Source organism: Helianthus annuus, chromosome 7 (genome assembly GCF_002127325.2).
Source record: "Helianthus annuus cultivar XRQ/B chromosome 7, HanXRQr2.0-SUNRISE, whole genome shotgun sequence".
In the NCBI taxonomy this organism is placed as follows: Eukaryota; Viridiplantae; Streptophyta; class Magnoliopsida; order Asterales; family Asteraceae; genus Helianthus; species Helianthus annuus.
Window position 1 is genome coordinate 82,114,959 of NC_035439.2, and position 15,207 is coordinate 82,130,165.

The 15,207-nt window shown below is 37.0% G+C and overlaps 1 long non-coding RNA gene across 1 annotated transcript; it reads left to right on the top strand.

The window, feature by feature from the left end:
• The first annotated feature begins 11,357 nt into the window (after nt 1-11,357).
• LOC110910895 lies at nt 11,358-12,751 on the top strand. The gene is made up of 3 exons (XR_002576559.2): nt 11,358-11,488; nt 11,954-12,020; nt 12,621-12,751. It is a non-coding gene; the product is annotated as an uncharacterized LOC110910895 (long non-coding RNA).
• Nucleotides 12,752-15,207: the final 2,456 nt, after the last annotated feature.

Here is a 15,207-nt window from a genome sequence, read left to right on the forward strand (position 1 = left end):
ACTCGTTACTTGATGTTTTTCTATAGATTAGTTGTTGTTATTACCTTAATACTTGTATGTTCATGACCCTCCTTGTTGTTTATAACAACAAGTGTAGTGGTGAACAATAGAGGTGCCTAAATGGAAGCTTGTTCTTCCTACCTCATGTATGTATTCTATTACACAAAGAGGTACCTAAATGGAGACATTAATCTCCTACCTCATGCTTGAATCATAAGACTTGTAAAACTATATAATATCTAAGTTATTCTATATGTATACATCTAAGTAACTAAGACTTGATGATGACTAAATAGTTATTTGTTAAGTGGACGTTACATCATCTATGACCATGCCCTTGTTACGACTCTAATGGATCTTAGAATCCATAAAATCATACCAACTCTTTTGAGTTTCAATAGTGTCAAGAACAAGAGTTATGTGTACAAGATGATTATTTTCACCTATGTTACTTTCTATATATTAAAAACTCCGAATCTATAATCTTCCGTTATACGCCAAACTCACACACCTACGTTTCCTTGTGTAGAAGGACAAGGTGCTCCAAACTAATCCATCCACCAACTTGCTCTCGGATTCTCAAGTTTAAAGACTTGCAAACCGTGAGTATACTCGTACTTTTCCCCTTTTTTACTTTTACCACTTTTGGGGTGTAACATGTTTACCTATTGAAACTTACACATGAACTTTTGTCTAAACACTTGAACATTCCTATAACATGCTTGTATATGTGATGGCTTGATACTTTAAATTTGGGTGATTCTTATGTGTTGAACTTATCATTAACTTCGTACGAGCCAAACCTTGACATATGTAGCGCTATAGGATTAACGACCCGCCTCTACTGAAACTTTGGTTATGTCATGAGCAAGTTGCGTTTTCTTGGTTTGATATGTTAGACACATGCCATATTTAATGTTTATCTTGAATCGCATGCTTGCAATGAGGAATTGTTCACACTTTTATCTTATGCTATGTATGTACCAAACTTGTATACTCGCCTTTGCTTTTGCATTGAATTGTATTTTTAAACATGTTACAGGTTGATGATGATGAAATGAAAACGGGTAGCAAAGATGCCTAGATACTCACTTTGACGTTTAGGTTTAAAGTGTTGTATCAATTTTGTTTATGTTATGTTGAACAATGTTGTTATTTGCTTTTCTTGTAATGTTTTGACAATTTATTTTGGAAATGAAATTTGGGTTATTAAATTATTGTCACAAATAGCGTTATGATGTCTCGAGCAATCTTCACACTTCGTCTCATCCCGATGTTTCCGCCATTGGTTGGGGTGTGACAGATTGGTATCAGAGCCATAACTATAGGGAATTAGGAAAAATTGCCATGCTTTTGCCCTAGTCTATAGTTTTAGGAACTTTGTCTCTTATTTGTTGTTTAAAACATTTGTACTCTACCTTACATGCTTCCTAGCTACACTCCTTGTTATTAAACTTATGCGCCTTTCCTAAGGCTAACACGAATACACTTATGCTATTTTATACTCTTGTAACATCAACGAGACAACTTTACCAAAATAGGCGTGAAACCCACAATTTGGTAAACGACTCTCACTCTACCTTTAATCTATTTTTGCACGAAATTTCACCATTAAGCTAGGAGTGACATCCACAACTTAATGGTAATTTCCATTTCAACTCTAGTGGACCCTTTTCAAAGTGTCAAAATTTTATTTTGGCCGTCAAGTACCAACCACATTTAGGGTACGAAATCGTCAAGTTAGGGGTGAAACCCGCATCTTGTCGATTAAGTCCCATTCCTTGATTTTTATTCTCGCCAAAGTCCCGAATGTTCCAATCATTTAGAGATGTGTAGTAACCGGAAGGGTAAGATACCGTTAATCGCTTCTCGACGAGAGTATCTTACTTATAGGCCAAAGCACAATATCTCTAAATCGAAAGGACTTTCGACCCACTTTGAAATTGTCGACGTTTCTCTACCCGGAACAATCCTATGTTTTATTGAGCCTCTCTTTTATGTAACTCAATTTATATGTGATTTTATACTTGAACGTTCTTTCATTTCGAAATGCCGTATTAATCATTTCGCACGTTATCGCAATCACAAACAATAATAATCCCTCGTGAACAAACTAAATTTACAATGCTTTCATTTATTCATGTTATGTGGAATTCATGATTATGCTATATGAGACATTTAAACTTTTATACTATACAAATCAACTTGAATCTTTACGTTATGTGACCCTTTATGCTATGTGATCAATTTCATTTTCTTAAACAAACATTATGACCAAGTCTCATCTACTCCCTCTTTTCGAATTCGAATTATTATTTTTTTTTAAATTTCATTTTCTACGCATATATCGTACAAATACTTTATTGTACATTTATACATTATTTACATGCATGATTTCACATAATCTTATTTATACCCTTGTAACAATAAATGGAGACATATCATCAAGGTGGGAGTGATTTCCTTACCTTGACGACTAACTCCGTTTCGTTTCTTTTCTCATCTTACAACGGCCTCGCCAACGTATTAGGGGTGATTCCCTTACTTAGGTGATCGTTACCAATATTTTCCTTAATAGACTATATTACGTAAACATGATCACGTTTATATCTAAATCGTTTATCATTAGGCAAATCTCTATTTATTTCAGCATGCATTGTTTATATGAACGAATTCCTTATCCTACAATATATATATATATATATATATATTTTATATAGCTCATACACACAAAATTTTTAACCTTTACCATAAACGCTTATGCCTCGATTTTCAAAAATTACGAAATGCTACTTATCAACCTAGTTGGTTTAATAAATCCATTGCCCACTAAATTTTGTATTCAACGTAACTATTGAAAAGACTCATCTTATGTCTTTAAACTAGAAAATTTCTATTTTCAATTTGGAATCAAACCGACTTTTTCACGCACACCTACAAAATACAACCAATGTTATTTAATCATTTACTAAAAATTTCTTTCAAAATCAGTAAATTGTTTTATTAAAGACGCCTTTTCAACAATCACTAAGATCGTATACCAAAAACCCTTTTCTTAAGAATTAACGTTGTCACAAAAATCTCTAAACTTCAAATTTATTCTTTGATGCAAGATCATTTGAAACGATGCAAACTTATTTACTTCTAGAACCTTTTCAACCATTATTCAATACGTCAATTTAATTTAAAATGTGTGGGCAAGGAAACTTCAAAAGAACCAACCATCTTCAACGAATGTAAATCCTTTTTAAAGCAAGAGTAGCATTCCCTTTCTTTCACAAAGTATAACACGCATAACCAATAAATATTTTATGCTCTCTTTACATTTATGAACTAGATTCTATATGTCAACTCAATCTATTTTAATTAAACTTCACACTTTGCTCAAACATCTATACATGCATACTACCTTATGTGTTTTAGTTTAGATCTCACGACAAATTCGCATATACCCCTCATTTTGTTTTTATACTCAAAACTTCTCAGCCTTTTACATGCTTAAATTCGTATATTACGATTAATACCACATACAAAATTATTACTTATTACCCTCATATCCATATTCGTATTTTTACATTTTATGTCTACACTTATATTTATATTTACACATCCATGTTAATTCTCATAATCATATCCATTTTCATACGTTTTATATTACACTCATGTTCCCAAATTATACATTTACACTATACTTATATCCAAGTTTATGTCCCTATTAATACAATTATACTTACACTCACAATTAAGTTTACGCTAATATTCAGATTCGTGTTTATACTCATATATCCTACTTGTACTTGTACCTATACAACTATGCTTAAACTTATACACACATCCATATATTTTCCTCATACCAATACAATTATGTTTATACGTAAATTCATAGTTATACTCGCATTTATACAATTTATGATAGACTCATACTTATACATATACTTTCATTTATACGATTTACGTTTATGCTCACGCTCATTCATTTATGCCCAAAATTGTACTCACATATATATACTCGTATTTTTACTCATACTCCTGGCATGCGTTTTGTGTTTATGCTCTCGTGCGTGTTCGTATTTAAACTTATCCTAGACTCATGCTTTTTACACAAAATTTATACTTTCGCACTATACGCGGGCGAAACCCGAGAGATTCGCTCACGTTGTTATACTATTTGAAACACAAGCATGCTTATATGCTATGCCTCTATGCACGCAATCTTGTTTTTTTTTTAGAATTTATTTATACCTTAATTCATACACAACTAGTACAAGTTATGCGGATCATGTGACGATCAATGTAATCGCGGGTGCACACGGGATTATAGTGATAGTCGTACGAGAACCATAGAGTGTACTATTGTGTATGGTAATACACGGAACGTAACATGACACCGGATACGAAACGGACGTCACATGGTCAAAAGATGGTGGATACGCCGCTGGTACTTCCTATATATAAGTGTTTTCACCATGTTACCAAACTCTCGTAAAACGTGCCATGAGAAATTCAGTGTTTTGAAGACCTTTTTGGACCTTATTACCAAAACCTTTTCAAACCTTCCGTCTTCATAAATTTCGGGACGAAATTTCCTAAAGGAGGGGAGACTGTAACGCCCTGCGTTTTCATAATTTCCCTATTTAGAAACCATTGCTTGGATTTCTATTTTTGGAAACTTTGTATTCTTGTAATCGTTCCTTTCCTTGTAATCTTTATCAAACCGAGACTTGGATCATTAATGGAGCTTGTATTTTGTTACATTTATGTTATACACACTCTATGTATGCTCGTATGTTCGACTTCGTGAATCAATCAATGTCTAATTGTTATTCTTGGAAACTATGTGCGAAACTTGTAATTAATCTAAACTTATGCATTGAACGTCTTTTGAACAAGAACGATACTTGGTTATGACATTTATATGCTTAAACATACTTTGGTTATGATCCTCATGCTTAACTACACCTTCATACTATGCTTTTATATCAAACAAGTCCCTAAACTATCAAAATTGCACTTAATAGAATCAAGTATAAACTTCAGGGGGTTAAAATGCAAAACTTTGAAACTTGCCGGCACTAGGGCGCCGCGTGACGCGAGGGGGCTTGGCGTCGCGCGAGCCCCTTGTTTCGGCAGAATGTGTGTTTCCTTTCAATTTTTGCACGAAATCCCAATAATCCAACTCACCCAATCACCTTTAATCCACCTCTAATCACCTCCAATCACCTTCTAACTCATTCATTATAAATACCCACCTTCTCCAACCCATTTGACACTTTTACAACTCTCTAATCTTCACAAATTCACTCTCAATCTGCAGTAAATCTGAGTTTTTGGACAGATTCTTGTAACTTCACTAAAGTGAGTGTAACTTGCTTATTTCTTAACCAAATCACTTGGTTCTTCTTCCTATTGCTTTGTTATGTCCTTGGGTTTGAATCCTTGGTTTTTCCTTGGAAGAATCATGCTTGGATTTGCCCTAAAATGGACTAAAACTTTCTGTTTTGTTTACTATTAATCAACAACATGTTATTTCTTATCCAACTTGTGTCTAACACATCTCACACCAATGTCCTAATGCTTACAACCTCTCTTATGGTTGGTTAAGCTTAAAAACATGGTTGAGACACTTAAATCAGAGGTTAAAACCTCACAAGCTTTCTGTTTTTAATTAGGGTTTTACCCACAAGTAGTGTTCAAGTGTGAAACTTGATGTATGTGTGATGGTTGGTTTAGCCTAGGCTATCCTTCATAAGAATCCACTCGTTACTTGATGTTTTTCTATAGATTAGTTGTTGTTATTACCTTAATACTTGTATGTTCATGACCCTCCTTGTTGTTTATAACAACAAGTGTAGTGGTGAACAATAGAGGTGCCTAAATGGAAGCTTGTTCTTCCTACCTCATGTATGTATTCTATTACACAAAGAGGTACCTAAATGGAGACATTAATCTCCTACCTCATGCTTGAATCATAAGACTTGTAAAACTATATAATATCTAAGTTATTCTATATGTATACATCTAAGTAACTAAGACTTGATGATGACTAAATAGTTATTTGTTAAGTGGACGTTACATCATCTATGACCATGCCCTTGTTACGACTCTAATGGATCTTAGAATCCATAAAATCATACCAACTCTTTTGAGTTTCAATAGTGTCAAGAACAAGAGTTATGTGTACAAGATGATTATTTTCACCTATGTTACTTTCTATATATTAAAAACTCCGAATCTATAATCTTCCCTTATACGCCAAACTCACACACCTACGTTTCCTTGTGTAGAAGGACAAGGTGCTCCAAACTAATCCATCCACCAACTTGCTCTCGGATTCTCAAGTTTAAAGACTTGCAAACCGTGAGTATACTCGTACTTTTCCCCTTTTTTACTTTTACCACTTTTGGGGTGTAACATGTTTACCTATTGAAACTTACACATGAACTTTTGTCTAAACACTTGAACATTCCTATAACATGCTTGTATATGTGATGGCTTGATACTTTAAATTTGGGTGATTCTTATGTGTTGAACTTATCATTAACTTCGTACGAGCCAAACCTTGACATATGTAGCGCTATAGGATTAACGACCCGCCTCTACTGAAACTTTGGTTATGTCATGAGCAAGTTGCGTTTTCTTGGTTTGATATGTTAGACACATGCCATATTTAATGTTTATCTTGAATCGCATGCTTGCAATGAGGAATTGTTCACACTTTTATCTTATGCTATGTATGTACCAAACTTGTATACTCGCCTTTGCTTTTGCATTGAATTGTATTTTTAAACATGTTACAGGTTGATGATGATGAAATGAAAACGGGTAGCAAAGATGCCTAGATACTCACTTAGACGTTTAGGTTTAAAGTGTTGTATCAATTTTGTTTATGTTATGTTGAACAATGTTGTTATTTGCTTTTCTTGTAATGTTTTGACAATTTATTTTGGAAATGAAATTTGGGTTATTAAATTATTGTCACAAATAGCGTTATGATGTCTCGAGCAATCTTCACACTTCGTCTCATCCCGATTTTTCCGCCATTGGTTGGGGTGTGACATTGAAGCTGCTAAGGTTATGACTTGGGAAGAATTCAAGACGCCATTTCTGAAGCATCATAGCCCCAAAGCGGTTATGAATAAAATCAAGGAAGAGTTCATGCAGCTTAGGCACAAAAATGAAACCATAGACAAGATTACGGCAACGTTCATGGATAAGATGAAGTTCTGCGACGATCTGGTGACGAATGAAGAACAAAAGATATACTACTATCATAACATGTTAAGCGCCGAATATAGGGAATTTATCACCCCTTCCAAATACGAGACCCTTACCGAGATTATAAATGCTGCTCGGGAAAGGGAGATCGAATTGAAAAAGAGTATTGAAAGGGGCGAACGGAGAGCGCAAGATGTTAATCCAAGCCCTACTAAGAAGGCACGAACAAACGAAAGCGCGAAGAAATCCGATACAAAAGGCGGGTCGCCAAGTTGCAGGATCTGCGGGAAGGGTCATAAAGGCGAATGTCGTTACAAGGATAAGCCTTGTCCCATATGCAAGAAAACGGGACATATAGCTATATCATGCCCGGAGAAGGTGACGGTTTGTTACAATTGCTATCGAACGGGTCATAAGAAATCTAAGTGCCCGGAATTGGTTGGAAAGAAGGATGGGCAAGAACCGAAAGGTGAAGCCTCTAAAGCAAAGGCAAGATCTTTTCAACTAACCGCCGCAGAAGCAAAGATTGAACCTGACGTGGTCTCAGGTATATTTACTGTAAACTCGATTCCTGCACGTGTGTTATTTGATACGGGTGCGAATAAATCCTTTGTATCATATGGATTTATTCGACATCCTTCATTTGCTTTAACTAAATTACCTGTGCCCTTAGAAGTAGAGGTAGGTAATAATAAAAGCGTTATTGTTTGTGATGTATGTGAAAATTGCAAATTGAGCATTGACGATGAAGAATATTGATAAATCTAATCCCGATGTCGATGGGAGAATTTCAAGTAGTCGTTGGGATGGATTGGCTATCTCGGCACCATGCAAAGGTCGTGTGCTTCCGTAAAGAGATAAAACTGACATCTCCGAGCGGGAAACACGTCACCATTTATGGCGAAAAAGGAGGCAATCCCATAGTATGCTCAATGTTGAAAGCTCACAAGCTAATGAAGCGAGGATGTAAGGCATTCATGATATACGCTAATGAACCCGACAAAGAATCACGAAAGATTGGAGATGTACCGGTAGTACGAGATTATGAAGATGTTTTTCCGGAAGATTTACCGGGGATACCGCCTGAACGGGAAGTAGAGTTCGGGATCAAATTGATTCCGGGCGCGAAACCCGTAGCAAAAGCCCCGTACCGACTTGCACCGTCGGAATTACAAGAGTTGATGTCCCAAATCCAAGACCTGCTTAACAAGGGATTCATAAGGCCGAGTGTGTCTCCTTGGGGCGCACCGGTATTGTTCGTGAGAAAGAAAGACGGGAGCATGCGCATGTGTATCGATTACCGGGAGTTAAACAAACTCACGGTAAAGAATCGATACCCGCTCCCGAGGATAGATGATTTATTCGACCAACTACAAGGTGCGAACTGGTTTTCCAAAATTGACCTTAGATCGGGGTATCACCAACTAAAGGTCAAAGAAGAAGATGTGCCGAAAACGGCTTTCCGCACAAGATACGGACGTTACGAATTCCTCGTGATGTCATTCGGGCTAACAAACGCACCCGCGGCTTTCATGGACCTCATGAACCGTGTTTGCAAGCCAATGCTGGATAAGTCGGTCATCGTGTTTATCGATGATATATTGGTATATTCGAAAAGTGAAGCTGAACACGCACATCACTTACAAGAAGTGTTAGAGACCCTTAGACGAGAGAAGCTATACGCAAAATTCTCTAAATGTGCCTTTTGGTTACGAGAGGTACAATTTCTTGGCCATGTTATAAGTGCCGACGGAGTACTGGTGGATCCGTCAAAGATAGAGGCCGTGTCAAGATGGAATCCCCCGAAGAACCCTTCAGAAATTAGAAGTTTCTTGGGGCTTGCGGGATATTACAGGAGATTCATTCAAGATTTCTCCAAGATTGCGTCACCACTAACAAAGCTAACACGAAAGAAAGAAAGGTTCATTTGGGGTGTTGACCAAGAGAAAGCGTTTCAAACGCTAAAAGAAAAGTTAACTCAAGCTCCGGTACTAACATTGCCGGACGGAGTCGAAGACATGGAGGTTTATTCGGATGCTTCACTATCGGGACTCGGTTGCGTGTTGATGCAACGGGGCAAGGTAATAGTCTATGCCTCGAGGCAATTGAAGATACACGAGAAGAAATATCCCACACACGATCTCGAGTTGGCGGCGGTAGTGTTTGCATTAAAAATATGGAGGCACTACTTGTATGGAGTAAAGTGCACCATATTCACCGACCACAAGAGTTTGAAATACTTCTTCGATCAGAAGGAGTTAAATATGCGACAAAGGAGATGGCTGGAAACGGTGAAAGACTACGATTGCGAAATACGATATCACCCAGGGAAGGCTAATGCGGTGGCAGATGCCTTGAGCAGAAAAACGGATTATGTCCCGATACGAGTAAGATCGATGCAACTCGTGGTAACCTCGGGTATACTGGAACGTATTCGAGGGGCGCAATTAGAAGCAGTAAAAGAAGAGAATTGGAAGAAAGAAAGAATAATTGGTCAGTTGAAAGATTTGTCGGATGGGAATCACGGGTTAAAGACTCGATCCGGAAGGATATGGGTCCCACATACCTGTGGAGTGAAGGCACTTCTACTTAATGAAGCTCATAAATCCCGTTATTCAATTCATCCGGGTGCGACCAAGATGTACAATGATTTGAAACAAAACTATTGGTGGCCCGGAATGAAGAGAGATGTGGCAAAGTACGTGGAAAAATGTTTGACATGTTTACAAGTCAAGGAGGAGCATCAGAAACCCTACGACAAACTCCAACCGTTAGAAATTCCGGTTTGGAAATGGGAACATATAACAATGGACCTACTGACCAAGTTACCTAAAACGAATCGCGGTTTTGATGCCATATGGGTAGTGGAAGATCGATTGACGAAAAGTGCTCACTTCATTCCGATTCGTGAGACTTATACGTCAGAAAAGATGTCAGAAATTTATACCAATGAAATCATAGCACGTCATGGGGTGCCGGTGTCCATCGTGTCCGATAGGGATACCCGGTTTACTTCGAATTTCTGGCGAGATTTCCAAGAGCAGATGGGGACCAAATTATTCATTAGCACTGCGTACCATCCTCAAACGGATGGACAAAGTGAAAGGACGATACAGACATTGGGGGGGTATGCTACGGGCGTGTATAATCGACTTTGGAGGCAGTTGGGATGTTCACTTACCGTTAGTTGAGTTTTCGTATAACAACAGTTACCAATCTAGTATTAAGATGGCACCATTCGAAATGCTTTACGGTAGGAAGTGTCGAACCCCAGTATGTTGGGGTGAGGTGGGTCCACGTGAACTCGCTCATCAAGATATAGTACGAGCCACTAATGAAAAGATCGATATAGTTCGGGCACACTTGAAGGCAGCTCAAGACAGGCAAAAGGCGTACGCTGATAAAAGGAATAGGCCAATCGAATTTCAGGTTGGCGACATGGTCATGCTAAAAGTTTCCCCATGGAAGGGCGTTATTAGATTAAGAAAAAGGGGGAAGCTAAGTCCGAGGTTTATCGGGCCGTTTAAAATTATTGAAAGAGTTGGCAAGGTAGCTTATCGCCTTGAGCTACCGGAGGAACTAACTGGGATCCATGGCACATTCCACGTGTCACAATTAAGAAAGTGCCTAGCTGACGAAACGACCTATATCCATTACGATGACATCGAAGTGGATAATAGTTTGAATTATGCGGTAAGACCGGTGGAGATTTTAGACCGGAAGGTCAAACTTTTACGAAATAAACAAATTGACCAAGTCAAGGTCAGATGGGAGCATAGGAAAGGTTCGGACACTACGTGGGAGTCCGAAGAGGAAATGCGACGTCTTCACCCTACGTTATTTGGTACGTACTACGGTTTCGGGGACGAAACCCTATTTAAGGGGGGGTGGACTTGTAACACCCCAAAAGCATAAAACTTTGTGTTTAAAATGTGATGTTAATTTAACAAGAATTAACTAACTAGGAAATTATAACCCAGTTAGTTGATAGTCTTGAAATAACTTACTCTAAAGTTAAAATACTTAAACTTAAAGCTAAATGGTAAATTGAGGGACTAAACTAGCCAAAACTGAAAGTTTAGTAGTAAATTAGTAATCAAAATACAAAGTTCACCCATTTGAGGGTGGGCATCGATCGAACAGAGAGAGAGGGCGACCAGGGGAATTTCCAAAACCCTAAAACTTCATTAATCTTGCAAATTGAAGGATTAATCCAAGTCAAAATAAAAAATTGAGCTTAGAATCATGATCCTCATCACAAGAGGATTGTAAGGTATGCAAAATCTAATGAAATCTCGTAACTTGAATTTCTCATGATTTTGGGAAATCTGAAAATTTGATGTTGCATGTGTGTTATTTGATTAGTTTAGAATTGATTTGGTGTTTAGAGGTGTGACCTAGCCAATTCCATGTGAAATCATGACCAAATTCAGGAAACTCCATGAACACCTTGAAGGTGGGTTGTGGGTTTAATTGACCTTAGAAGATAGTTCCAGAAAAATATGATGTTTAATTGATATATGATGGCTTTATTGAAGTTAAGTTAACTAATTAGCAAGCCATAAACATGAATACGAATGATGTAGAAATTCTGCCCTCATAATGTTTGTTGAAATGCCTCAAAGACGGCTTGAAAACTGAATTGTTAAGTTTTAAACGCATAATTATGAAGTATGACGAATGTGCGTTATGTATGTAAAACATGGAGTTCTAAACATAAAGTGCTTGAACTCCTTAGGGAAGGAAGCCGGGGCATCTAGCGGACAAACCGGTGTGGACGCACGTTTGAAGGGTTTGCTTTAAAGGTATGTAACTTGTTTCCGTTACATTTATTATATCGGATGATTCAAATATGTAATTGAATTTTGAATAAGAGTGTTTTGAATAAAACAATGAAGTCGTCATATCGATTGATCGACTAAATTCGGTTGGTACCCGTTGGTAGTCGTCATATAGGAGGATTCCTTAGACGAGCCAAACGGGTCAAATAATCAAGTAAAACATGATTTACATTCCGGGATATGATGGATTGTTGTATGTTATTGGTTGACATTTATCACATGTTAGAATTACTAGAATTGGATGTAATGAGTCTTAGAAAAGCGAATCACAAGATTTCTTTGAGTGAGATGAACAAAACCAAAACAAGACATGGATTTCCAGGACCCACCGTAAATTACGGTAATACCGTAATTTACGGTAAGGGTCAGACATTTTATGGTGAATATCTCCTGGTTTACGGTGACCAGAAATCTCCAGGACTCACCGTAAATTACGGTGATACCGTAATTTACGGTAGACCCAGAATAGTTGTTTTGTTTTTATTATTTTAAATGTGATGTTCAAACTTGTGATTATATTATATATTAACATCAAAACTAATGTTTTAATGGTTTTGATCATAGGTAAATTTGCAAATCTTACGGGTGGCGACCAAGTGATATATGAAGAACCGAACACTACATTTCTAAGCTTCCGCTATGTTTTGAATCCTTAAAACTTTGTATATGGGATGTAAACATGTTTTGAACATCTTTTTCAATGCGTTAACTTAGTCATTAGTCGACTAAGGTTTTTGTTACTTATGAACTTCTTAAATGAAAGTCATGTGCTTAAACAATATTTTCACTAAAATGGTGTTATTTATTAGTATAAACGAACAAAAAATTTAAGGGTGTTACAACTACATTAAACATAAACTAACATCAGCTCATAACTTGCAAAATGATCAGAATACATGTTCAACAACAAGGAATCGAACCATAAACAAGCAAGGAATTGATGGGTTGGATCGGTTATGCTTCCACTCGGTCTTTAAGCTTCAAAGTGGTCTCATCAGGACTGCTTCGGAACCCAGAAATCGCCCAGAAACATGGAGAAAAACCCAACATTTTGATGAGTAGCGAATGCTGCTATTTATAGAAAATTTTCAGTTTGGCATGGCCGTGCCGATGGCTCGCACGGCCGTGCGGTCAGGCCTTGTCGGCTGACGTCATTTCTCTGATCCCGGGTCAGCCAAGTGGACTAGTGGACAAGTTGTCTGAGTCACCAGATTGGCACGGTCATGCCGTTGGTCGCACGGTAGTGCGAGGTCATCAGAATCGTGATCAGAAACCTTGGCCTGGCTTTGGCACAGTCATGCGGCGGGTCGATGTTGGCACTGGCAGTCGCACTGGTAGTGCTTCCGAGATCGAACGATAGGCACGGTAGTGCCGATGGATGGCACGGTCGTGCCACACCTGGCAGTAATCAGAATTTTGCCCGTTTCATCACAAATGCATCAGAATTTGTCCGTTTTCATCAAAATTTTCTTTTGTTCTTCGTTTAAGACCTGAAAATATATAAGTACCGATTTTGGTACCTAAACGTCGCGGTTTCGGTCAAAAATGCTCAAAACAAGCATAATTTAACGTATATCAAACATCCCCACACTTGAACTTTGCTTGTCCTCAAGCAAACTTAAAGTAAAAACAAGGAAACAAATCTAAATATTTACAAAGTTACTAATTTGTTTGGTGGTCAAATTGGTTTTCAAAAAGTCATCATCAAAGATTTTAAAACAAACAAGCTTTGTTAGATGTATGAAAGGATAATTATAAAGCAATGATTCTACGTTCGATGGACTTAGCATGCAAATCTCTATATTTCTCACAATGTTCACACACACTCGGTTAAATTTCTGAATCATACATATAATGTGTATGTTAAACACTCGATGCCTAGTCAATGAATCATGCAATATTATAAGCTTGTCAAAAGATCTAATCTCCACCAATTAATATGTGAAAAACATAAATCAAGAGGTCTTTGAGGGGTTGAAATGATAGGCTAAGGTTAAGGGTATGGAATGGATATTTAAAAGTGGCTAAATGGTTAAAACTCCGCGGTTATTTGTAACTAGCGTAAATGAATCAAAAACTATACATAAATAACGCTTAAAGACGATTTTACACTTTTCGAGCTATACAACATATTTGTACTATTCAGTGCTTAAAATTGCTCTAATTTGATCGTCTTTTGATCTGTTTTTCGAGCACTATTTTCTGGAGTTTTTTTTAACAAGGAAAAATTACAAACAAGCTAGTTGGATAATAACTTTGGCCGAGTTTTAACATAAAGGTTTAAAAATAAAAAGGCTAAATTTGGTTAAGTAGGCTAAGTAGTTGGGTAAAATTAGAAAAACACGGAAAATAGGCTCAACATGGCGGACTAATGGATAATGTTAGGTGCGGGAAATAAACAAAGAAAAAGTCTAACACAAAAGGGTATCCTAAGTGCCTCCGTCATTTTCATGCAATTTCACATATTCATGATCCTGAAAAGTATAAAAATGATAAGTTCTAAATTACATGAAACATCCGGCTCACTCATTTTCCGCAAAAACAAAGAAGCATTGAAGAAAGCAGTAAAGGCTCAAAAATATGCTCATGTAAACGGAAGTAATGGTTATAAATGTAAAGATAAACATGCAAGTCTTTCTTTTGTTTCGTCACGCTTTTAGTTATCTTTTTCAAAAATCAATTTGGCTTGTTTGTTTTGATCAAATCTGATGGTTTCTAAAGAACACAACTGACCGTTTTTGTATTTTAAAGGGTTTTTTTTTAAATATATACAAACGAGGACACTCAAGGACAAACAAAGTTAACCTTAACCCCTCCCCACACTTGAACTTCACATTGTCCCCAATGTGAAACACGTACTAGTTAAGCGATTATGAAGAGCTAGAATAATAATGTGAAAAAGGATAGAGGTACTCCCTCAGAGTTGGAGTAGACTTGTATGAAATAGATTTTGAATATAAGTCTTCTCAACTCTGTGTGCATTCCTTACAAACCTGCCAAGTACGTCACTTAACTAAAACAGCAAACATTACTATTGATCAAACCGTTAGATGAGTAAAACCAAATCCATTATTAAACAAAAATAAACACACACTAAAAACAAGTAAGGAATCATACCTTGATTGAAGATTTGAGTTAAATTCTTGCAAAA